We start from the raw sequence: 26,036 nt of genomic DNA on the forward strand, positions 1-26,036 counted from the left end.
CACCTGCCCCTGGAAATGTCTTACAATTTAAAACCTGGTTCCTAAATCTCTGTCTTACCATTATATAATCTATCTGATACCTTTTAGTATCTCCAGGGTTCTTCCATGTATACAACCTTCTTTCATGATTCTTGAACCAAGTGTTAGCTATGATTAATTTATGCTCTATGCAAAATTCTACCAGACTGCTTCCACTTTCATTTCTTACCCCCAATCCATATTCACCTACTATGTTTACTTCCCTCCCTTTTCCTACTCTCGAATTCCAGTCACCCATGACTCTTAAATTTTCGTCTCCCTTCACTACCTGAATAATTTCTTTTATCTCATGATACATTGCATCAATTTCTTCATCATCTGCAGAGTTAGTTGACATATAAACATGTACTACTGTAGTAGGCACGGGCTTCGTGTCTATCTTGGCCACAATAATGCGTTCACTATGCTCTTTATAGTAGCTTACCCACACTCCTATTTTTTTATTCATTATTAAACCTACTCCTGCATTACCCCTATTTGATTTTGTATTTATAACCATGTGTTCACCTGACCAAAAGTCTTGTTCCTCCTACCACCGAACTTCACTAATTCCCACTATATCTAACTTGAACCTATCCATTTCCCTTTCTAAATTTTCTAACCTACCTGCCCGATTAAGGGATCTGACATTCCACGCTCTGATCCATAGAACGCCAATTTTCTTTCTCCTGTCAACAACATCCTCCTGAGCAGTCCCCGCCTGGAGATCCGAATGAGGTACTATTTTACCTCCGGAATATTTTACCCAAGAGGACGCCATCATCATTTAACCAAACAGTAAAGCTGCATACCCTCAGGAAAATTATGGCTGTAGTGTCCTCTTGCTTTCAGCCGTTCACAGTACCAGCATAGCAAGGCCGTTTTGGTAATGTTACAATGCCAGATCAGTCAGTCATCCAGACTGTTGCCCCTGCAACTACTGAAAAGGCTGCTGCCCCTCTTCAGGAACCACACGTTTGTCTGGCCTGTCAACAGATACCCCTTTGTTGTGGTTGCACCTGTGGTACGGCCATCTGTATCGCTGAGGCACGCAAGTCTCCCCACCAACGGCAAGTTCCTCTGTAATAGTGAATTGTAATTGGCAATGACTGACTTCGAAGCAAGGTATGATAAGAATTTCGAATAACGTCACGAAACTGACAGCGTTCGTTTCCAAAAGGTAGTCACTGCAGTTTTTCTTAAACGTAAATACAAATTTATTCCCAGAAAAAAACAGAAGAAGAGTCAGCATGCAGAATAATAATTCGAGAACCTATTCCTATGAGAATTTTAAAACCGCCAGTACCATCACTCATTTTCCAGATCTTCCTGGAATTATTCTAATTGAACCATGTTTCATCAAGGTAGTACACTGCTGAACTACCTCCTTCTCTTGTTTCGGGAATCTTACATGGGATGTAGTTCGTGCTGCACTTACGTCACTCCTTTGAACTAAAAATTCTCTTCTTAACGCATCTGGAAGCAACGCATATTAAAATTTTTTACAATGACGAAGCGCTTACCACTGAAGCCAGTTTTCTCCTACATAACACTGTGACACGTTTCTGTGATCTCAGGCACTCATCATTCACATTGAGCACTTTAAAACATCGTTGTTAAAACTATCCATTTGTGTTACAGGTTCCTTGCTAATCCGATGCTTTCCAGGCGACACGAAACCAACTTTTTATCCAGTTCCTACAGCGCTGAGACTTTTGTTTACGATTCTCTTTACAATTCTCTTGCCGACACCCATGGTTCTGGAGTCCGTTTTTGTGTTTCAAATGTCAACAATAGGAGACCTGCTTTCAAACCCACATTTAAAAAAGTTTTAAATGCGGAAAATAATACCCCTTGCCTGCTTGTGAAGCATTTCACATTTATTGGCGTTAGCTAGCTCTTCTTTTAATCGCACTTAAACATTAACAGATACACATTCACAGCTATACCACTGCAAGAAAAAAAGGAAACAAAAGAAACTGACAGTTGAATGAATAACTAGGTTGTCGCGAAGTACGGCACAGTGCAGCAAGTAGGAGCGAGTTCTCGCTCTATAACTTTAACTCTCTGCTAGCCGCCCAGAAAGAGAATGAATATTACTGGCTGCCAGTGGCTAGTGGAGAGGGATGCACAGAACGGATGTACTGGTGGAAAGTCATCAAGTAAAACAAAAGTGATTTCTGACGTTCCCCAAGGTAGTGTTATAAGTCGCTTAATGTTCCTTACCTACATAAACGAGTTAGGGGACACCTGAGCAGCCGTCTTAGGTTGTTTGCAGATGATGCTGTCATTTATCATCTAGTAACGTCATCGGATATCTGTGTGGTGCGAACATTGGTAATTGACCCTAAGTAATGAAAAGTTTGAGATCATCCACAAGAGCGCTAAAAGGAATCCATTAAACTTCGGTTTCACGATAAATCAATCAAATCTAAATACCATAAATTCAACTAAATACCTAGAAATTAAAATTATGAACAACTAAAATTGGAAAGAGCATATAGAAAATGTTGTGGGGAAGGCGAACCAAAGACTGTGACTTAGAACATGCAACAGATCTACTAAAGAGACTGCCTACACTATGCTTGTCCATCCCTTTTTGGAGTACTACTGGACAGTGTGGGATCCTTACCAGGTAGGATTAATGGAGTACATCGAGGACGTTCAAAGAAGAGTAGCATGTTTTTTATTGGTGAGAAATAGGAGAGAGAGTGTTACGGACATGATACATGATCATTAAAACGGAGGTGTTTCTCGTTGTGACAGGGTCTTCTAGCGAAATTTCTATCACCAACGTCCTTCTTCAACAGCGAAAATATGTTGATGATGCGACCTACAAATCATAATAAAATAATGGAAATAACAGCTTGCATGGAAGATACTTATGTTGGTTTTTTTCGCGCACTGTTCGGGTGTGGAATAAAAGAGAATTATTGTGAAGGTGGTTTGATGACCCTTCTGCCAGGCACTTAAGTGTGATTTGCAGTGATCCATGTAGGTGATGCAGATTTAGTTGTAGATAATTAGTAGTTACAAAATTATGTTCTGGGACACTAGGACACTTTTATAAAAAATAAAAAAATCGCTCGTATCATTCACGATTTTCTTATTTTTTACAAAATTGTCCTAATCTCCCAAATCATACATTTCGCAACTACTATCCCTTTTTGTCTAATAATAATATAATATAATATAATATAATACAATAATGACTATAATAAAAAATCACTTATTCTACATACATTTCCAATAAGTGAATGTAATGTAATTAAAAATATTAGATAATTAACTATTATTTTAAAAACAAGTTTTAAAAAGACTTTTTTACAACTTATTCTTAGTACCAAAAATTATCCTATTTTTGACTTTTGAAAAAGACTTTTTTTACGACATTTACTTAGACGCAAAAATTGTCCTATTTTTGACTTTTTTACAAATTATTCTTAGTACCAAAAATTATCCTATTTTTGACTTTTGAAAAAGACCTTTTTTTACGACATTTACTTAGACGCAAAAATTGTCCTATTTTTGACTTCTGTGAAAATCGTGTTTTTTAAAATTATCCTCAAAATAATTTCTAAAAAAGCATATTTATATCTTTTTCTTAGCCCCAAAAAATGTCCTATTTTGACTTTTGTGAAAAATATGTTTTTAAAATTGTATTAAAGAATAAGTTTATATAATTATTTACTTTCCGCTTTATCAGCCATACAATTCTTATAAGCTGTTGTTTGTAAATGTTTTTTGAATGAAGACTTATTTACAGATCTACCACATTTACAAGTAACTTTAATTTTATTACCTTACAACATTCTTTACATACATATTTATATCCACCAGTCTGGTATTTATCTTTACAAAATTTGTCAATACTTTTTTAATCATACATTCACTTCACTGTCTTAATTGTGGCTTAGCACATACTTAAGACTGCTTTAGCTTTCACTTAGTCTTGTCCATTTAAATAAAATAAAATTAATGAGAAAAATAATGTTTAAAAATTTCACATCGTCAATTCTATATAATGAAATTCATTATTTCTATTTTTCAGTTTCTTCATTCCTTTATATTTCAGTTTCATTTGTACTTTTTTAATTATTTCAAGTTCCCAAAGATCAATTAATTTGTAGTATCTATCTGCTAAAATAACTTTAAAGCCATTATTAAGTTCCATAGATATTTTTTTACTCCATACGTAGTATTTAAATATTCACAGTCAGTAACATTATATAAAACATTAATCTCTACTTCAGTTATTTTTCTAATCTCTTTTGAGACACTAACACCATTGAGTTTATTGACTATAGTCTCCATTTATATAGAAAAAATTTTATTAGCTTTGTACATAATAATTATTTATTAGATTTTCTATAATGAGTAATGACCATGTGGTAATGTATCTATTCTATTTTCTAAAACATATCTTTTATTATCATGAGGACTTAGTGCTTTTTCATTTACTGGAATTGTACATATTTCATGTTTTTCACTTTTAATTAAATTAAATTTTCTACATTGTTCTATATTGTTAAACAAGCAATCTTTACAATCTTCTAAACTTATTTTGTTTTTAACAACACATTTTTTAATTCCTTTACATTTCTTTTCTATTTTGTCACCAACTTTATAAGCATACATCTTTGCTCTTAAACCACAAAATTCTTCCATTATTTTTCCATTACATTCATCTTTCATTTTACCAACAACTTTCTTGTTTACTAGTGGAATATTATATATATAATCTGTTGGATAATCACTTGTATCAAAATAATCAATCAATGATGTCATATCTTCGTAGAAATCTACAGTTTTAATATTGTAACTGTAACTATCTGTACCTTGATAACATAATTCAATATTTTCTATATATTTAGGTTTTAAAGCTATGTAGTGAAAATCATACATTAATTCTTTAGACGAATCAAGTATACTTAACCTGACATAAATAGGTTTATTAAATATTATTTTAGTTTTATTCATATGAATGGCACCTAGATTTTGAGTAAATATAGTTCTATGTTTAAAGTTTGTCTTAGCTAAAAGCATATCACATACTTTACTATCTGAAACTAATTTTATATCTTGTCTATTTCTTATATTTTCGTTGTTTTACCATATACGGCATTATTCAATAATTTCTAGAGTTTTTTTTCAAAATCATATATGGCTTTTGTACTTAACTGTGTGTTTATATCAATATACTTCTTTAACCAATTAGATTGTTTAGATTTTAAACTTTACGTATTTTTGTAAGTTTCATTCCTAAAGATAAATATTGTTTAGATTTCTATAATGTACTACATAACTATGTTTTTTATCTAAAGTAGTTATTAATTTACTTTCATTAACACCTGGAACAAATTTTTAAACAGGAGTTATTGATAAATCTTTATGTAAATTTTGTAATTTTTTGGATATTCTAGATCTACTTCAAATATATATCCATCTTGACTATTGTTTGACATTTTACGTATTTTTGTAGAATTAAAATTATTCGGTTCATCCCAAATAAATCTGCCATATGGTAAATACTGGTTCATAGCATAACCATATAAATTATTTGCATATAGATAGATTATATAATTTGATATTTATTTATTATTATAATATTTTAAATATTTATTATTTCCTTGTAGATATCTTTTACAAAATTGTGAAATTCCACCTCTAATTCCTTTTACAAACATTAGAAGCATATCATAATCATATAATAATTCAAGTTTTTGATTAGTAATTTTTAACATTGCATCCGAAGATAAACCTGGTGCTGTAAAATACCAAGATGGATCTAAATTATATGTATTTATACATATTTTCCTAAAATTTTCAAAAACATCATTTAACGATATTACATCAGTTTTAAGACATAAATCATGATATTCACCAAGATTTTTAATATTGAATTTTTCCCAAATTAATTTTGCATTTTCATAATCTTCATCATGTATGTCTCAATCATTTAATTCACTATAAATTTTATCTGTTGCTGTTAATTTTGTTCCTTCAATTTTTTTCCAAGAATCCATGTAATCAAATGGATAAAAAGCTTTTCTAATTACTAAGTTAAATAATTCTGGAGGAACTTTTTAATATTTTTTAACTGATTTATCTTTAAATTTGATGAAAGTTTATCTAGTGAAGAAGCCATAAATCTAAATGTATCAATAAATCTCGATTTTAAAGTTTTTGTATGTTTGCTAAAAGTAATATATTTATTTTCATTATTAGGTATTAATCCTAATTCTTTATTATCATAACCAAGTTCCTTTACAAAATGAAGTGAATCATAACCAGTGAAATGATGTAAATAAATAGGTACAAAATCAAGTTGTAGTTTCAAATTACACATATTACATAATGGAGCAATATATTTTCCCGTTGAAACATCATGATGATGTACTTTTTTATTGTTTTTTTGTATAAGGGCATTTACATAGTGTACAAATTGTAGATTTTTGATACATCTTGTGTTCATCAAGATCAAGTGGTTTCATTTCATCAATTTCAGAATAAATTCTTCCAATTTCTTCAACTTCTTGTTTTATAAATTCTATAAATTTCTCATGACAATTTGGTCCTTTATTATCAACAGGATTATTATAATTTCCATATATATTTAACATAATAACAAAATCCACTTGGTTAATGTTTTTGACATTTCATTGTATATGGTATTTCAGGATTTTGTTCACAATTATCCATCTTTAAAAGTAAACTTTCCAAATCAGCATAAATAACAAATGGAACTTTTATCTAAATTTATAATTTTAAAAATATACACATTCTCCTTGCATTTCAACTGTTAATGGTTTACTAGTTAAAAAATTTTTTGTTCGTTCATCTAATTATTCCTTAGTATTAAAATGTAGTAAACTTAAATCACAAATAGATTTTGCTCCAGTGTGTTTATTCATTTGACTTGATACAAGTCTTGATAAATTTTTTATATAACAATTATGTGTGTTTTTATCTTTCTTCAAATAAAGTAGATTTTCAGGTTTTTCTTTTTTGATTTTTTTATTTTTAATGGCTACACATAATAACTTTCATCTTCAACATCAAATGAATAAACATTAATAGATACATTGATTATATTTTCTATTTTTGGAGTACAATCAACTAGTACAGAAAAATTCAACATTTTCATGTTTTTTTTTATCAAGATCAAGACCAACATCTTTTTACTTGGTTATTCTATCTGGATGTTCATCTACAGGAAACAAATCTGCTTTTGTAGATCATAAAAAACATTTTTGATCATTATTTTTCACATTAACACATGCTTTTTTTATTTTTAATATTATCTGGTAAATCACTATAGGATGATCCCTTTATTGGAACATATTTATTATTTGCTAACTGTAAACCAATTATTCTATTTAATGACCATTCAGATCCCTGTGCTTGAATATTAGATATTTTTTCTAAAATACAATATTTGAATTATTTATTAAAATCTTTTTCTGTTAAAATAGTATAGTTTGGTGTTTGTTATCCAAATTCTTGAACTTTTTCATTCATTTCATCTGTATGAAGTTTGTATTCACAATATAAATTAAAATTTATCTATAAGCCTCTGATGAACTTTCAAATAGTCTATACCAATCTTAAAATTTTTGTTTTTACTGCATTTAAGAAATAATTAGCAACAAGTATATCCATATTATTATCTAAATTTATAGTTGTAATCTGATTACAAATGCCTTTTCAACTAAGTAATCATTAATTGTTATTCTATCTTTTAGTTTTTCAAATATATTTATGGAACATGGATTAACTCCTTTTAATGGTTTATCTTCTTTAGTTAGAAAAACATCATAAATATCATAAAATGGTAACTCTTTCCAAAGATTTTCACTAGGTTCATCTTTATTATTTTTAACAATATTTGTTTGATTAGCACTTATTTCTTCAGCAGCAGCTGTCGCAGTTTTAGAACTCTGTTCAGGTATCTAAATATTAACAACATTTTTATATTTTTTACTTACTTCAGTTAAATAATTTTTATGATTTACACTTACTTCAGACATATTAATTTTTACAATATTTGTATTAGTTTCACTTACTACAGGTGTATTATTTCTAAGAATATTAGGCTGATTACCAATAATAATTGAATGATTACTAATAGTAAATCTAATTAAATCAGCTTTACATAAATTTGAATATCTTTGTAAATTATTTATTCTACATAATTCACATAGTCATCAACAGGAAAATGTTGTAATTGTTCTAGTTGAACAGCAGTTTTTATTTCCATTTTGCACTTCTATTTATTACAAAAAGTTATTAGATTTATAAAAATTTAAATTAACAAAATTATTACTATTTAATAAATGAACAAGGATTATTATTTAATAAATAATTAATCAAGAAGGGAATTAGTATAACAAAATAATTACTTTTTAAACAATTAGTTTAATAATCAGTTCATTTTTTAACAATTAGTTTAATATTTGGTTTAACAGTTAATTAGTTTTTTTAACAATTAGTTTAAGAATCATTTTGCTCTTCTATTTATTACAAAAATTCATTAGCTTTGTAAATTTTATTCTTATTAAATAAAAATGATAATTATTTAATAGATGGATAGGTAATTAGTCATAAAGGATTATTATTTAAAGTTAAAGCTTTATTCTTAATATATTCTAAGTACATTTCTTACATTTTTTATTATGTTTTTCTTTATGTGATGAATTTACATAAAAACAATTTAAATCTTTAATTTCTTGACAAATTTTACATTTCTTTTTTTCTTCAGTTGGAACTTCTTCATTATTCTTTGTAGCTTCATTTTCCATTTTCGTATGTTCTTCACTTGGATTTCGTCTTAAATGTTCCTGTAAATAATATTTAGCAACACTTTTTCCACATACACAAGGAATTCGATTTTTATTGAAATTTTCTACATGATATTTATTTAAACATGTCCTACATATAGTTCTATAATCTCCTTTGGATACTTTTGTGAAGTAAAATTATCAATTATTTTCTCTGTATTACAATAATTACAAAATTTTGTTTTTGGAGAACAATCTTGTTGAAAGTAAATATTTATATTTTAAATTATTTATATAAATTATTTTGAAACTAATCATCACCAATAAATATCATCATAATCATCATCAGATTCATAGTCCTGATTTATAAATTGTCGATTTCTATCAAATAAAGGATCAAAAGAGTTTGTATTTATTGGTAAAGAATTAAGTGTAGCTAATATATCTATTAATGTTGGTACTTTATTTTTAAGAGTAGTTCTATAAGGAGGACAATTTTCTTTTTCCTTTAGCTATTCATCACTACATTCTTTATGTAAAATCTGCTTGCAGATTGTTTTATCAAATTGATTATTATTTTCATTACTTAAACAAATAGGACATTCAATATCTATTTCACATACCTCAATTAGTTCATAAGTATCTTTTTCTTTAGTTTGCATTCCGTTTTGGTTCTCCATTTATAAGAAATACTTTTTATTAGAATTATAAAAACTATAAATTTTCTAATTTTTGTACTGTATCTTTCAATATATTTATTACTTTAGGAATTAATTCAGATGTTTTATGACAATCAATATCAAATAAAGATAAATCAGTTGTACCAGCTCTAACTACTTTTTTGTAAATTCACTGTATTCATAGAAAACGCAGAATTCATTTTTGGTGGTAATCCTGGAAAGTTTCTAGGTATAGTTCCTCGTGATTTGTATGTAAAAGAACATTCATCTAATACTATACTGAAATATTCGATAAAGAATAAAAATGTTCAACCTGAATAAGTGTTTACTATACCATCCAAGAAAATTTTTTTACATAACCCTATAGTAGTTATTGACTTTGGATATCCTGAAATTAATTATAATGTTTGTAAATCGACCATATAAAACGTATTGTCTATAAATATTACAATTTCACCACTTTGTCTTTGATATATTCTATCTATTTTCTGTAAACCTTGTGGTAAAAATTTTAACCAATTAGTTATTAATTGTAATTTATTCTCATTTACGAAACCCACTTATTATGAAAAATATACAAATTCCATTTGCAAATAGTAGATGATCAAGTTCACATTATGATTAAATTGGTTCAATTGGTTCAATTCATTTAGGTAACATAGTAGTAGTAGTAGTAGTAGTAGTAGTAGTAGCTGTTGTTGTTGTTTGAGTTCTATATAAACTTTTAATAGCATCAACATCATCTGAGATAATTCCAAATGTGAACCATTATAATAAGGATACATTAATGATTCAAAATCATCTCAAAGTTCTAAACCTAATGCATGACCAATTTCATGTACTAAAACTACAAATAGATTTGTTTTATAGTTCGGTGTATTTTTATCAATTTCCAAGTACCAGTTTTCATCTTTATCCATTTGTATTTCTAATGGATCATTATTCCCATTTGGAAAAAGCATGACCTAACACATTTCCTTTTCCACCTAACTCCTTTGGACAATGTTGATAATTAAATTCATATAAATAAATTCGTCTTTTACCTGTAATTAAAATATCAGGATCATTGATATCATGAATAACTGAATACCACTATATTTCTGCCATAAACTAAAAGCTGCATTTGTTAATTCTAATACTGTTTTATTTGGTCCTTTATAATTCCATTTTATATTCTTTTAATTCCATTTACACATACTAGTTCTATAACTACCAAATGAATCTTTTACACCACATCTAGGTTTGTTCATAAAAGATTCTTCATTTAATTCACCAGTATACTCAAGACTGTGTGTTAGTTGAAAAAACATTAATGATTCTCTTAATAATTCATCACTAACTTGGGTTATTTTTTGGTGAAATATCTAAGTACCCAAAATCAGTTAAATATTTGGCTACCTTACTCTTTTGCAAATATAAGCCTGGTGCAGCTGCTATTATTTTCTCAAACAGCAATAACAGAAATATCTTCATTAAAATAGAATTAAAAATAATATAATACATAGAGTTTTTTCAATTACAATTTAATGTAATCATAAATACAAACTACAAATTTCACATAATGTTTACTTTTTGCAAAACTAATAAAAAATATTTCTCTTAAATGGAGCCAATTGTAGACATAATCAACAACAAGCTTACATTCAACAATAAACAAGTTGTGATGATTATTGAAGAAGAAAATAATTCATTTTTTAAAGCCAAAAAACTTGCTACACTTTTGGAATATAGTCAAACACATAAAGCTTTTAAACATATTGACAAAGATGATAAAAAAGTATTAGAACATTTCAACCCTACCAATTTAAACATATTAAATGGCAATGAAAAATCTACTATTTTTATCAATGACAGTGGCCTCTTTAATTTTAAAATTAAAAAAAGAAGAAGCTAAAGAATTAAATGACGGGTTACTCAAGAAGTTTAACCATCAATTCGAAAACATGGTGAATATAAGATTAGAAGAGAGATGATTGATGCTTATAAATATCAAATAAAACAGAAAGATACTTGTATAGAACAACTACAGGAATTGAATAAATTAAACACTAAAATAATTCAATTTAAAGATGATAGAATTAAAATAGGAGATGATCTTATTCAGAATTTGAGAGAAACAGTAAATATTGCTTCGGAAATAATAGGTAAAAGAAATGAAGAAATAAATAACTTATTACCACATGTTGTTCCTAAAACAATCAATGAAAACTAAAGACCAACATTCAATCTTTTAAAATTAATTGATGATGAATGTGAATATGATTATTATGTCATTAAAACACAACGAAAATATTTACAGAAACAATTATATAAAATCTAAGATACACATCCAAATTGTGAAGAAATATTTAGAATGTATTACAATCCTAATTCAATAAATCTGTATCAATGAATGAAGGAAATTTAAGGATTGACAGTCATATGAACTATTTCAATATTTTGAATAACTATACATAATTATATTTATATAATTAATCTATAATTAGTCTTAATCAAACTGAACTACTATAAAATAACTTTATCTTTATTTACCCAACTATTGCGTGAATGATCAAAACATAACCATTTAACTTAAATTTTATTATCTTTCTTCTTTAAACCTTTTTCAACTAAGTATACATCTGGATATTTCGTTTTCTGTAGTTCTTGTTCATAAAAATTTCCTTTTATATGTTTTAATTTATATGTAATTGGATTAGAATGAATTACATCTTCAATTTGAAATACTTCTGTTGACCAATTAGCTGCATATCCTATTTCAAAATGACCTTTAAGTATACTAATTCTAACTTGATCACCTTTTTTAAATTGAATAGTTTTTTCACTACATATAATATTACCTATTTTTAAATTTATTTCATTTACTTCTATTGACTTCATCTTTATTGTAGAATGTTTTGTGTTATTATATTCATCAATTAGATCTTTAACTATAGTTATCCATTTATAATTTCCTTGTAAAGAAAATTTCTTCCACATCTTTTCTTTAAGTGTTCTGTTAAAACATTCAACAACAGATGCTTTTAATTCTGAAAAAGTAGAATATTGATTAATGTTGTATTTTTTCATTAATTCTTTAAATTCTTTGTTATAGAGTTCTTTACCAGTATCTGTCGGTAAATTATTTGATCGTCTATCTATAAAAATTTTTTGAAAAGCATCAACTACATTCTTACTTGTTTTATGTTAATACGTACAACCCAAGCAAATTTCGAAAAGACATCAATAACAGTCAACAACTATATATATCCTTTATTTACTTTGGCAATATATTTTAAAATACCTGAATCAACATCAACTAAATCATCTTGCCATTAATCATCTATACTAAATGAAACAACTTCTCTTCCTTTAAAATTATTTCTCATTGTTATATGTAATTAATTCATTTTATTTTCTCGAATGTTATTTAAGCCTTCACCAGTTCTTACAAGTGTTTTTTTAACAGATTTACTCTTTTTACAGTTATAAACTGTAGAAAGACCTTAAATTCTTTTTCTTGCATTTTTAGTTGTGACTCTATGCGGATTATTTGTATCAGTAAACTTTTTACACAATAAATAATAAATATGATAATCATTTGAAGTATGATTTTTCATTCATACAGAAAAAAGTTTATTAAAGTTAAAATTTTAAATAATTTCACCAAATACAATGATATTCACATCTACAGGAACAGTTTTAACAGAATCTTTCAATATTACAGTAATAAAATTTAATTTGTGTACTTTATTGATAGAATATTATTATTTATTTGAAATAGCTTATCAGCTACACTGACTGTTATATCAATATCATCAAAGTTTAAATCTCTATTTAAATTTTTACCAATAATAATAATTCTTTTATGTTTGAAATCATATTAAAAATTATACATTGTTTCTTCACCACCCATCATACAAGTAAATTCAATTATTTGTTTATCATACACTTTTTCTTTAAGATTACTTAGCTGTTCTAAGTATGGAGTTAAATCTGTTTTTCTGAAATAATCTGAAAAAGCTCTTTCTATTTCTTTTTTGATAAAATAATTATTAAATTGTGTTAAAATGTTTGTGTATTTAGGTTTTGTAACATAATCTTTTTTTAAGTATTGTTTATTAACTACATCTTTTGTATCAATTGGATCATTTACATTAGCAAGTCTTCTATTTTTAAAATCAATATATCCTTTAGTTACTTAAAAACTAGCGATAAATTTTTTTTGAAATTGATTAATTGCATTAGCTATCTTTGTATCAAATTGTTTAATCATATTTTCATTTTTTTCTAGATCGTATGTAGATGTATTAATTACAAGTTATTAGCTATATGTCTTTTTTCTAAATCTTTATTATCTCTGTAAGCAATATCATGTTTTTTACAAGCTTCATCTAATGAATTTATACCTTTATCCCCTTTAGCTAATGCTTCTTCTAATTTAGTACCGTGACCACAATAATTATAACCAGGAAGATGCGTTTCAAATGGCAATTTGTTAATTAAAGTATTTACTAATCCTTTTCCTTATTTATAACTTTTATAAAATGTATGTGGAAGATTATTAAAAAATCTAATTAAATATGATATTTCTTTTGTGTTATCAATTAGGAAATCACTGAATTTATTTGTTAACATTTGTGCAATACTAACTTTTTCATTATGATAATTCTTATTTCCAGCTAGTTCTTCATTATGAATAACTGCTAATCTATCAATTAATTGTCTAACATCATTCATCCAAATTTATTCAATTGGTTTTTCTGTTTATTTTTTAGTTTAACCTTCACCTATTTTTTCAGAACTTGGTTCTGAATCATCTATAGTATGCGTTCTTAAGTTTGGAAAATGATCATCAACAATTGGTTTTATCAAATATTTATATTTACTGCCTTTACTTGATCTAATTTTATTTGGGTTATTATGAGAACTTAATGCACCTGAATTATATAGTATATCTGCATTATTCGATAAATCTACACTATCGAATTTATCATTCATATCATCTATAGTATTTTGTTTTCCAGTTATAAGTCTCATTAATCCATTTGTATCTTCATACATTTTTTCAACAATTTTTTAATTTATCTCCACTGAATGTATCAGGTAATTACCAACATATTTAAACATGCCAACAGGTTTTAAACCAAAAACTTTATCTTCACTATGATTAATGAAATTTAACATTCTGTCGCTAACCTTTATCTTTTTAGTTTCATTTTGGCGTCTACTTGATTATTTTTCTTCTTGGTATTTATTCAATATATCTTGAACTTCTGATTCACTTAATGAATTATCATATTTTCCAGGAACATCATCAGACCAATCTGTTAATGGTTTAATTGAAGATAAGTCTCCAAAATCTTCTATATGACAATATGGAATCATTTGTTTTCCAACTTCACGTTTTCTTCAATTGCTTTTAAAACATTATCATCTAATCCTTCGATTCCTTGTTTAACATGTTCAATAGCATCAATAACAGGTTGATCTTCCTTTTTATATTTCTCATATTCTGTTTTTGGTTGGTTTTTTGAAAGCTAAAAATTCTTCATTCAATTCTTCAGCTTTCTTTTTATTTGGTTTAGCTTTTTTAACAACTTCTTCATCATACTTTGCAAATATTTATTAAGGAAGAAAAACATTAGTTATGTTTAACTTTTATGTTGATGTTTAACGTTTATTTTTATGTTTAATGTTTATGAATAACATTTCTGTGTATTTTTCCGTTTATGTTTAATGTTTATATTTAATGTTTATATTTATAATAATTAATAAGGTAACATGTTATACTTATACATTTATCATAATAATAACAACCACATGTGTCTGGACCACATGTAGCATAATCGTTATACCATGAACAATTGATTCAACTTTTTCTGATGTTTCATATTTTTGTAAGTAATCAAGAGCTTCTTTGAATTCATTTATATGTTCAGGTAAAACATCATCATCATGGTCTAACAGATATATAATATAATTTTTTAAAGTGTCCATTTATTAGAGATAAAAATAATTAAAGATTCATAAAATGTTGTATTTTATTTCTAAACCTACCTTCATTTGGTTTCCTAGTCATGTCTATTGTGAAAAATCCAAACTCATCATTCCAATATTTGCTACACATTGCTCTAAAATTATCGAACTTTAAATCTCAACCAACAAATTCATGATAAAAATGATTCAAATTTGTATCATTTTGCCTAAAGATATTAAAAAAATTTAGATTGCGTCTAACTAACTGTTTAGGTATTTTCGAATATGTTTGAGCTGAATAAAAGCAATCTATACCTTTGTGTCTGCCTCTAGTAAAATATTCTCTTACAATATCTTGATTTTCTAAAATGAAATCATCGAATACCACAACTGAATTATCTTCACATTCATCTAAAGGAATAGTTTCTTCGTTATATTCAATAAATTTAACAATATTTTCATTAATTTTAAATTTAATTTTTTTACATAGTTTTATAAAATCTTGATACTTTGGGTGCTCTAAGCTTTTTGAATAAACATATAAGTGATTAATTTTATTCCAATTTAACCATCCTGGAGCTAAAATATAATTATCAATCATTAATGTAGTTTTTCCACAACCACTTGGTCCAATTATCGCACATCTTATAGAATTTGGTAACAGTTTACCATGTTTATTTTTCGACGTCTTTTCTGGAATTCTTACTTTAGGTTTCCAATCTGTTTTATTCATTTAGTTAATAATTTTTTCAGTAATAAATGAGCCGTCTTTTTCACCTTAGTGATAAATCTAGTATACTTAGAAAAAGATTAACTGTTCCAAGACTTGATAGTTATACTAATGTTTCACTAGTTGTTTTTTCAAATTTTTTAAAACCAAATATTACAACTAAAAGTAATAAACTTTATTGTGATAGTGAAACAATAGAAATTCCTGTAGGTCAATATAGTCTGAAAAATTTATAAAAATTTATTCTTTCGAAAAAACCTAACATACATATTAAAGCAGATAAAATTTTAAACAGAATTGTTATTGAAAGTGATGTAAAATTGTATGTGGATATAGAAGATAGTATTGGAAGTTTACTTGGTTTTAATAATCAAGTTGATTTACCTATTGAAAAATCTGTAGCTAAAGATGTTCCTAAAATAATTCCTTTTGAATTAATAAAAAAAATTTTTATCTTGCTGATGGAATGTATGTAAAACATAACGATCATTTTCATAAAGAAACTAATATTATTGCTTCATTTAAACATAATGCAGAATTTGGTGGACTGATAATTTATGACTCAAAATATCCTGTAAATCTTCCTATTTTTGATGCAATTCAAGATCTAGAAGTTACTATAACTGATGAAAATAATAATTAATTGACTTTAATGGTGCTACTGTAACAGTTGTTTTAGAAATAACCTAATAAATGTTTTCGTTAATAAATAAGAAACTGCTAAAACAATATTAGACTGCATCATGAGTAAAATAGAAAGTTATCAGTTGTATTCATTCCCTGTCAATCAGGAAACTAAAAATAATTTAAATGTTCCTAACAAAGATACAAAAATTGAATTAAATATTGGCGATGGTTGACTTCATCCAAATCATATACAATTGTATATGAATTTTAGTATTATTGGAAATGATGGAACAGATTATCCAACTTATGATGGAAAATCAAATAAAAAATTAATTGGTAATTATGTAGCAAAACTGTTTGATTCTATAATAAAGAAAGGAAATAATATTTTATCTAGAATTGAACATCCTTTTATTTCTTCATCAGTTTTATTACATCTAACTTCATCTGTGACTGATAAAATAAGTTTAGAAGGACATATAATTAATAAAGGAAAAATAAATAGTAAGAGAAATGAAGTACTTTATCCATCATCATTACTTGGTGGGTTTTTAAAGATTATAAATAACTTATGTGGGAAGGAGATTTAACTGTAATTTTTACACAAAGCTCATCTTCTGGAGACACAATTTACATTGGTCTGATAAAAGTGATGCTGGAATTGAAATAAAAGATACGCTTCCTAAGGAAGGAATAATAGATATAGAATCTATGGAAATTCGTGTACCAGTTGTTAAATATGAACCAAATTATGAACATTACCAATGTGAAATTATTCTTAAAAATCCTAAAATTCCTATTTCTTTTTATGAACTTGAAACACAAGAAGTTACCGGATTATCTGGTAAAAACAATTTTGAACTAGATATAACAAATTACTATAGCTCTACAGAGTTTGATATACCATATTTTGTTTTTGTTGTATTTCAGACAAATCATAAAAATAATCAATTAGTTGATTCAACATTTGATCATGTTAAACTACAGAATATTTATTTAAAAAATGGTTGAAATGAAGTTTTTCCTCAAGAGATGTGGAATATTAATCCGCCAAATAATTTTCTGAAAGCATATGATGCACTTTTAGATTTTAAACGAATTACTTAACTAAAATCAGATATTGATATTAGTCCATTTATTTTTATTATAAATTATCCAATTTATGTAGTTAATATGACAATATGACACGTAGAAAGAATGTTGTAACTACACAAAAAACAACTATGAAACTTTGTGCAACTTTTAATGATAAAATTCCAGATGATTGCTTATATAATTATGTATGGTAAAAAGAATCTTACATATGATACCCAACACAGAATACTTACTGAAAATTTATAATTATTAACCTTTGCTTCTATATAAATGAATGAAAAACTTAAAAAATTTATAAAAGTGTTAACGTTTTGCTTATATACACTTCTGTAACATTTTAAGAAAGATAGAAAAAATAAAAACTGAAAATTTCAGTATGTTACTTATTAAATTATTTCTCATTTGTTTCATTTAATCTTATGGCTGATAAAGCGGAAAGTAAATAATTATATATACTTCTTCTTTAATATAATTTAAAAAACATATAATTTAAAAAACATGTCGAAAATAGAACATTTTTTGGGGCTAAGAAAAAGATAAAAAATGCTTTTTTAGAAATTGTTTTGAATATAATTTTAAAAAACACGTTTTTTGCAGAAGTCAAAAATAGGACAATTTTTGTGTCTAAGAAAATATTGTAAAAATGTCTTTTTTTAAAATAATATTTGAAATAATTTTATAAGACATGTTTTTCACAAAATTAAAAATAGGATAATTTTTGGTACTAAGAATAAGTTGTTAAAAAGGCTTTTTTAAAACTTGTTTTTTAAAATAATAGTTTATTACCTAATATATTTAATTACATTACATTCACCTATTGGAAATGTATATAGAATAAATGATTTTTTATTATATTTTATTATATTATTATTAGATAAAAAGGGATAGTAGTTACAAAATGTATGTTCTGGGAGATTAGGACAATTTTGTGAAAAATACGAAAATTGTGAGTGATAAAGAGTGATTTTTTGCTTCTTATAAAATCGTCCTAGTTTCCCAGAACATACATTTTGTAACTACTATAATTTTATACATGATACCTTAATATTTGCACACATCAGTGTGTTGGTAATTTTTTCTCTATGTCTAACAGTCGTCCTGCAAACACATCACATAATTTATTACCTGATGTTTCCTACACAGCTGTAACTGCACCACTAAGTGGACTACACCTATCAGTATACTTTTGCTGCTTTGTGTCCACTTGGGACGCTACAGCGCCACAGCTGCTGCCCAGGGGAAAAATTGCATTAATAGCCCTTGCCACGTGTACTTGGAGGTACTAACCAATCTAAAGGCATACTACTCCTTATCACTATAATTATTTGTCTTCAAATTACGTGAATAATGAGGTAATATTGTTCAATAAACTATCTTCAGCCAACAATAGAAATATCTGTACTTATACTGGTTACTGGCTGCAGTTCACAAATAGCTGAATGTGATTCTGGCAATGGTCAGTCACCTTCAGGCTTCTGCGTCGGTAGCGGAGAATCTGGTGTGTCACATGGGATATCTCAGGTGTCACTTGTTTTGCCCACGGGCTCCACTTCCTAGGCACCTCCTAGTGCACGCAACATGGGGGATCCACCCTCACAGAGGGTGAATGGCAGGTGGTAACGTGTTCGCGTTGTTTGAGGCGGAGAGCCAAGTCGTCTGGCCTCGCCATTCACGCTGTGAGTGGACAGTGACCACTCCTTCAGCAGGGTCCAAATAGGAACATGGGGAGAGCGGTTTACTAGTTATTGGAAACTCCAATGCTAGGCACAGTATGAAACCTCTTAGGCAGATAGTTCAAATGGCTCTGAGCACTATGGGACTTAACTTTTGAGGTCATCAGTCCCCTAGAACTTAGAACTACTTAAACCTAACTAATCATAGGACATTACACACATCCATGCCCGAGGCAGGATTTGAACCTGCGACTGTAGCGGTCGTTCGGTTCCAGACCGTAGCGCTTAGAACAGCTCGGCCACCCCGGCTGCAGGATAGTGTTCAGGGCTGGAAAGAAAGCCAATGTGCACTCGGTATGTTTGCGGGGGGCCTCACCCAAGATGTGGAGGCGGCCTTCCCTGTGGCTATGGAGTGTGCAGGGTGCAGTCGTCTGCATGTTGCGGCTCACATCAGTACCAATGACATCTGTCGCACGGGCTCTGAGAAAAGCCTCCGTTCATACAGGTGGCTTGCAGAAGTGGTGAAGACTGCTAGCCTCGCGTGTGGGGTGGAGGCAGAGCTTGCAATATGAAGCATTATTCCCAGAGTTGTTCGGGGTCCTTTGGTTTGGAGCCAACTGGAGGGTCTCAACCAAAGGCTTCGTCGACTTTGTGATGGTCTTGGCTGCAGATTTCTAGAACTGCATTATCGTATGGGGATTTGTAGGACACCTTGATAGGTCAGTGGTGCACTACACAAAAGAAGCAGCTACTCAGGTAGTAGAGTACTTATGGAGTGCACATGTTTTTTTTTTTTAGGTTAGGCAGTACCTTGAGGTGCTCTGATGAACACTCGCCAGTCGATATGCAGAAGAAAGGTACTTCGTCTGCCACAATTTAATCAGTAAACTGTCGAAGTATTCATAATGAAGTTCTCGAATCTATTGCCCTCCAGGAAAGTTCTCGGGCTCAAATTATTCTTGGGATCGACAGCTGGCTGAAACCCAAAGTGGAAAGCTCTGAGGTATTTAGCGAATCATGGAACGTATATCGGAAAGACAGATAAGAGGCCATATGAGGGGGAGTGCTCATTGCAACTGACAAAAATATTGTCTCTGTTGAGGTCGAAGCTGAGTATAACAGGTGTAAGTGAAACCAAGTTAATTGTTGGATGTTTTTTACCGGCCGCCCGATTCTGCTGTGACAGTTCTAGAGTCATTCAAGAAAGTCTACGGTCAATAGCGCGTAAATACCCAAATCATGCATTACTGGCTGGAGGCGACTTTAACCTGCCAAGTACAGGCTGGAATGTCTATAGATTCATTGCAGGGGTTATAGACAGACAGTCATGCGAAATACTTTTGAATGCGTTTCCTGAAAATTATCTCGAGCAGCTACCTCGACAGCTCACACGCAATGGAAATATCTTAGACCTTGTAGCTACAAATAGGCCAGACCTTATTGACAATGTTTGTACAGAAAGGGGGTTAGCGATCATGATGTCGCTATAGCAACTATCATTACGAAAGTTAATAAATCGGCCAAAACCATGGTTTAATAACGAAATTCGGCGGATGCTGAGGAAGCAGAGGCTGTTGCACTCTCGGTTCAAAGGGGAACACATAAATGACGACAAAAGGAAGTTGTTAGAAATTTCTGCGTCTGTGAAAAGATCTATGCACGGAGCATACAACTACCACCGTCACACTTCGATACGTAAAATCGCTAAGCAGGTTTAAGACTTCCATCTGGTCCCTTGTTGACCAGTCTGGTGTGGCAGCTGAAGACAGCAAAACGAAAGCGGAAATTTTAAATTTCACATTCAAGTAATCGTTCACACAGGAGAGTCGTACAGACATACCGTAATTTGAACATCGTACAGACTCTCATATGGACGACATAGTAATAAGCCTACCTGGCGTAGAGAAACAGCTGACCGATTTTAAAGCAAATAAATCCCAGTTCGATTTTAAAAAAGTACTCTACAGCACTGGCCCCTTGCATTTATCGTGAATCTCTCACTCAGCGCAAAGTCCCAAGCGACTGGAAAAAAGCGCAGGTGACTCCAGTATATAAGAAAGGTAAAATAACGAACCCGCAAAATTACAGACCAATATCCCTAACTTCGGTTTGCTGCAGAATCTTCGAACATATTTTCAGTTCAAATATAATAAACTTTATTGAGACTGAGAAGCTTATGTCCACGAATGAGCATGGTTTTAAAAAGTGTCACTAGTGCGAAACTCTTCTTGCCCTTTTTCTCACATGATATACTGTGAACAATGGATGAAGGACAACAGGCAGATCCCATATTTCTACGTTTCCGGAAAGCATTTGACACAGTGCTCTACTGCAAGCTGTTAACGAAGGTATGAGCATATGGAATAAGTCCACAGATATGTGAGTGGCTCGAAGACTTCATAAATAACAGAATTCATTATGTTGTTCTAGACGGTGAGTGTTCATCAGAGACAAGGGTATCGTCAGGAGTGCCCAGGGAAGTGTGGTAGGACCACTTTCATTTTCTATATACATATATGATTTGGCTGACAGGGTGGGCAGCAATTTGTGATTGTTTGCTGATGATGCCATGGTGTACAGTAAGGTATCAAAGTTGAGTGACTGTAGGAAGATACAAGACGACATAGATAAAATTTCCAGTTGGTGTAATGAATGGCAGCTAGCCCTAAATGTGAAAAAACGTACGTTAATGCGGATGAGTCAGAAGACCAAACGTGTAATGTTTGGGTACAGTATTATTAGTGTCGTGCTTGACACAGTCAAATCGTTTAAATACCTGGGCATAACGTCGCAGAGCGATATGAGGTGGAACGAGCATGTGAGAACTGTAGAAAAGACGAATGGTCGACTTTGGTTAATTGGAAGAATTTTAGGAAAGAGTGATTCACCTGTAAAGGAGACCGCATACAGAATGCTGGTGCGACCTATTCTTGAGTGCTGCAAGATTGTTTAGGATCCTTACCAGGTGGGATTGAAGGTAGACATCGAAGAAATTAAGAGGTGGGCTGCTAAATTTGTTACCAGTAGGTTCGAACAACAGGTAAGTGTGACGGAGATGCTTTGGGAACTCAAATGGGAATCCCTTGAGGGAAGGCGACGTTCTTTTCTATGAACGCTATTTAGAAAATTTAGAGAATTGGCATTTGAATTTGACTGCCAAACGATTCTAATGCCACCATCACACACCTCGCGTAAGGACCACAAAGATAAGATACGTGAAATTATGGCTCACAAGGAGGCATACAAGCAATCGTTTTTCCGTCGCTCTGTTTGCGAGTGTAACATTAAAGGAAATGACAAGTAGTAGTACAGGATACCTTCCACCACGCACCGTGCGGTGGCTTGTGGAGTATCTATGTGGATGTAGATGTAGATAACTGAATTATGGTGCTCAATTAATTCTTGAGTATTACTTTTTTTTAATTAAAGATGCAATCCACCTAATGCAATCCGCCTACTGTCCCCAAAACTGAATGCCATACTATAAATCTCTCTAGAAAATAGGAAGAAAGCAAGAAAGTATTATTCTTCAGTGTCGATAAACAGAGAATGAATTTCGATCTGACTTTAGTTATGTAAAATAGGTAGATGCCACATGGCTGTGTTGTTTACGTACCCATAATGTGAAAGATGTGTCACAAAAAATGACAACTTATTTAAAACTTGCATACCTGCATGTGTACAACTGAATAATATTTTCATTGCGGTGTAAATCATTTTGAAGTAGAGTAGAGGGTTATATCAACATAATATTAAATGGAAACAGATTGTGACTGGTGACTGTAGCCTAATACTGGGCTTTGTTATATTTGCCTCAAAGCATGACTTATTTATTTATTTCACTCTCCTATTTTCGATGTAAAATAGGTGTAACACTAGTCACTAAATAGTATAAAATTTCGTTTCATTGAATTCTGTTTTACCTCTTTCATTGTGATTGAATGTGGGAATAATCGATAGAGCAGCCGCCTGTAGTAGGTGTTAGCTCTGATAAATGGGTTTATTTGAAGTTATCTGAAAGATCAGTCCCTAAAATGAGTCTGGTACAACTGGCTGAAATCGGCAGATATGAAATGTAACGTAGGGTCTAGGTCAGGTTGAAAGGTGATGGTTAGGCTGTGAGTTGGCGAAGCCAATGATTGTGAATACCAAATTAAGGTTGTGGTAACAGACTGACGTACAGTGTAGCCTAATCTTCAGTTTCGCGCCATATTTAATCAGTCGATGTCAGCTAAATGTCAGTAGTATAATATTCTTTTCATTTTCTCGCTTTTCAGAGTCTGAGTGTCTGTATTTGTTTACAGGTGTGCTTTTGTGTCGTTAGAAATAAAAGTAAATCTATATGCTTCTGTGTTATTGTATGTAGTGTGTAAGCCTAACAGAGCTTATATATTTAACATCTCACTCTATATCTCGCATCAGTGTCGCGATTTTAATGGAAACCTTTCTACTGAAAAGAAATTATATTTAACATTAATATATGGCATATTTTAAGAAATATTCAGTAATAGTTTGTTTTTATACAATGGAGTAACTGAAAGGAAACTCCACCTGAATCATCTTACAGAGAGACATTACAAATGTACGATATTAGTATGATTAATATACCATACTGAAAAAAATTACAAGTAGTAGTCTACAAAATGTAATACAGAAGTTGGAAATTCAAGTATATAATAATAAAATTGGAAGTATCAACGTCATATTATAAATCTATTGAATTTACATCATTTTCTAGCTCTCAAACCTTCTGATGAAAATTCTGTATTTCTTTGAACATAGAAATAAATGGTGTTTCAAAAACAATTACCTGACTTCAAAGCTCCATGTTTATTGATAAAAACGTACTGCAATCATGGGATGCATTGAAAAATATTCACAAAATCTAAAAGTTTTATCTACACTATTAAACTCCTTATGCACTCACCAGTAACAGTATGAACATCTAGACGATAACTAAACTCGTTATAAACTTTGAACATTGTATTTGATTTTACAGAAGTTATGGCGGCTGTTATCCTGCTCTTCAGTATCTCAATGTCATGAGGTAAAGGGGAGATGAACATATTTTCCTTCATATATAACCACAAGAAAAATCACGTGGTTATTTTGGAGGCCAAGAATGTAGGGCAGTGTCTCAGGGTACTGTGCGCTCTGTCGAGAATTGAGGCAGAATGTTGTTGTGCCAGTGTGGTGGAACTCCAACCCGCTGGAAAATGAAGTTATCAGAGTCCTCCTGAAGTTATGGAAAAAGCCAATTCCGAAGCAGTTAAAGGTAGCTCAGCTCTGGATAGGGCACACATTACGATGAGACACTGTGATGAATTCTTGGCCTCCAAGATCGCCAGACATGATGCCATGCGATTTTTTCTTGTGAGGCATGTGAATGGAAGTGTCCCTCTCCCCTTTACCTTGTGACATAGAAGAAGTGAAGAACAGAATAACAACCATCAAACTTCTGCAAAAGTAAATACGTTGTGTGAAGTTTATGACGAATTTAGCTATCGTCTAGATGTTGTTTGCTCTGTTGCTGGTGGACACATAGAGCATTTGTAATGGTATAGCTAAAACTTTAAGATCTTGTGAGTATTTTGCAATGCATATCACTTTTTAATGTGTTTTTATCAATAAATACAGAGTTTTGAAATGTTTTTCGTAATACATATATATCAGGTAGCAGACCTTGTATCACCCTCTTGTATTCTTTCATGTATGTGAACTGTCAGTCTTATCCCATCTGTGGTCAACTCTGATTTTATGCAACATTTTGTCGTTACTGCAGCTGCTTCATAAACTATAAATAAAGAATTATTGTTTTTGCGAGTATTATCTGTAATTTTAAACAGTGTCATAAACATATCATAAATTAATGTAGATCTTTATGGATAGAAGTCAGTGAACAAAAATCGCAGTATAGAGTACTAATGTACAGAAGACATTGAATAGAGTTTCATGATTACCTTCAGTTTAGTATATAACTTTCCTTATAGATATGTGACTGGATATTAATACACACATCAAAAAACTTTTGCATCACCCCAGTTCCCAGAACTCCTGGATATAGACGTTGACTTTGCGTATTGTATCACAGACACAGTCCCTTTGACTGTTCAGAGATGTCACTAAACCCGTTCAAAGATGTAAACAACCATGTATGAGCAGCGCCTATTAGATGGAGAGGGTCCGACAGCCGATCAGTTCCAGTCATTCCACCAGGAAGGAGGTACACGACTCTTATTGTGATTTCCAACATAATCATAGGTTCTATTTACTCATTTCTAACAGCTATTTATTTCAACGCTACTGAGTTGATTCATAGCCATGGTGGAGGCAGAAAGTAAAGAAACATACCTCCATAGCTAGTTATAGAGTGACATATGGTTCAACTTGCATAACTTGCACTCTGAGCCATGGTATGATGTGGCCTTTTTCTCATTTTAGCAGTCAACAGTAAAATCCATAAAATATCAAAGAG

This window comes from Schistocerca nitens, chromosome 5 (assembly GCF_023898315.1).
Source record: "Schistocerca nitens isolate TAMUIC-IGC-003100 chromosome 5, iqSchNite1.1, whole genome shotgun sequence".
NCBI lineage: Eukaryota > Metazoa > Arthropoda > Insecta > Orthoptera > Acrididae > Schistocerca > Schistocerca nitens.